The following is a 2673-nucleotide window of genomic DNA, read 5'->3' as shown; positions in this document are numbered from 1 at the left end:
CCCGTCGTTGGTATGAGTTGCAGTGGGTGGAAATAGACAAGAAATGTACAGTTTTCTTCATCTTTCTGATAACGTTTTTTAGTCTAATGGCAACCCTGTAGATTGAACCATCTACAGGAGTCCACTCTTACAACCCAGATTGGCATGAACCAGTAAGTGACTTTTGGTATAAGAGTACTTTGCAGTTTCATCACGCAGAAGCCACAGCTGTGTTGGTTAAAGATCGCCGCCTCCATCTCTGCTGGTATAATTTCAGGTGAGTATGAACTTTGACTAAAATGATGGCTAAAAATTTGAGTGACATGATCAGTCCAGATAAAGATTTTGACGAAAGAGAATTATTAAGTAAATGGGCAGCAAAGGTTTTAATTCTAATTGGAAAAGTTAATCAGAAACTTGACTGGCTAAAAACTAAAAGACTGGAAAATTTAAAAATTTCGAACTGTTTGTCAGATAAATTTAGCAGAAATCACTGGAAATGATGTAGGATTTGGTCTGTGTAGCCTGAGTAAAGGACTTGAAGTTGTTTTTGAAGAAAAAAAAAAAAAAAAAACGCTGATATAGTCACGGACACGGAGGGATTTTAAACAGAGGTGCACAGATTGAAAATAAGGAAATAAGTAATAAGTTCAATAAATTGAAGTCTTAAGGTCTAATTCCTTTTAAAGGAGAGATCTATGATCATTTTAAAATAAATTATGAGGTTAACCCTCAGAGCCCGACGGCATCGCCCACGACGTCACACGGCACCTCCGATAAATATCTATATTATTTCATGAAACTTTTATCGATTTTCTTACCGTTTTTTCCAGCAGAAAGCTAACGAGCTAGCCATCACGGGGTGTCTTTGGTGTCTTTGTAGCCTTTACAGAAGGTTTTCTATCCAGCCTGGAACATGTGCATCTTTTTGGAGTTGTTCAGCAATAAATCAAAAAGCTTACATCCAAGATATATCCACTTGATGTCCATAATTTATAAATTTCCCGTCATTTTTGCCGCTAGCGCGATGCTAGCTGCCATTTTGGATGAGGGTTTGACCAATGACAGGCTGATCCGTCATCCACGTTGGTGTGCGTCATTACGCATTACCACAGCTCTGTTATTGTGGAGAGAGAGAGGCGCATGGCTAGTGTTGAGGAGATAGAGAGAGAGACGTGCTGCAGTTTTGTGGAGAAAGTTTGAGGAAAAAGTTTGAGAAGAAAGTTTGTGGAGAAGTTCCTGATAGGAACTGTTTTGAGGCTTGGCACCAGTAAATATCCAAAATCCAAAGAGGCCAAAAGCGCCTGGACTTTTTTTGGAAAAATGTAAATAGTTTTGGTTCTGTATAAGTTATCATGTTTATTCCTGAGTTCCAGGACTCCAAAGACTTGAACAAACTGTTTTCCAGAGGAAATATGCTTAGCTTTTATTTATTTGTGTGGGTTTTCAATAAATATTTGAGTGATTCAATTTCCGTTTTATGTTTTCATTTGTCTTTATGGTCCCATAACTTATTTTACATTCAGGTGACATCAATGCAACACAAAAATACTGACAGTGCAACTTGTCTTGAAAAAAAAGAGGTGTGTCAATTGTCTGTGCTCAACAGGGTTGATGTTTTACAAGCTTTTTTAGTAAATAACACCAGGCGGAAAATTAATTGTAAAAATACCCTTAGGTCTCAAAGGGTTAAAAGAATAACGACATAACTATAAAATGTGAATGGCAATAACTATATAATTAGAGACATAGAGGGTTTAAATGATAAAAATTTATAATAAATTTTCCTGTTCCTCTGACTTGTGAAAAGTTCTGATTAAGTCTATTTGACTGAAAGTGGTAAAAACACTGTAGGAGAATTGGTGTTAAACATTTTGAAAACCCTAGAAGCTGATGTTTTGGTTTCAAAAGATAAGCTCATGCTGAGCTGTAATAAAACAATTTGCTTATCTGAATCTCGCCCATCATGTCATTTCTGGTGCTGGGGCTAAAATTGGAAGAGTAACTCAGACTCAATTTGGATGTTTGAAGTTTAAATTATAGTATGGGCAAAAGACAAATATAAAATTATGATCATTTGAAAGCGTCATTTGGCAAAAATGGCAAAGGATAGAGTTAGAAGGATAATGTCTGATGTTTATTGGAAAACAAATGTAATCTCTACACTGTAAAAAAAAATCCTAATTTTACGGAAAATAACTTTAAATTGTTTACAGTATTTTCCTGTAATTTTGAATTATGTTTAAAACTATGTAAAATTACAAACAATATCTGTAAATAATCTCCTCCTTGAACTGCCACCTTAACGTGGTGGAGGGGTTTGAGTACCCGAATGAACCTAGGAGCTACGTTGTCCGGGGCTATATGCCCCTGGTAGGGTCTCCCAAGGCAAACAGGTCCTAGGTGACGGGTCAGACTAAGAGCAGTTCAAAACCCCTTATGATGACCAAAAAAAGGAGGACCGTGACGTCGCCCGGTACGGCGCAGCCGGGGCCCCACCCTGAAGCCAGGCCTGGGGTTGGGGCTCGTATGCGAGCGCCTGGTGGCCGGGCCTTCCCCCACGGGGTCCGGCCGGGCTCAGCCCAAAGGAGCGACGTGGGGACACCTTCCCGTGGGCCCACCACTCACAGGAGGGACCATAAGGGGCCGGTGCAGAGAAAATCGGGCAGCAGTCGAAGGCAGGAGCCTAGACAA

The sequence above is a fragment of the Gobio gobio genome (genome assembly GCF_949357685.1).
Source record: "Gobio gobio genome assembly, chromosome: 1".
Taxonomy (NCBI): Eukaryota; Metazoa; Chordata; class Actinopteri; order Cypriniformes; family Gobionidae; genus Gobio; species Gobio gobio.
Note: the sequence above shows the minus strand (reverse complement) of the source record.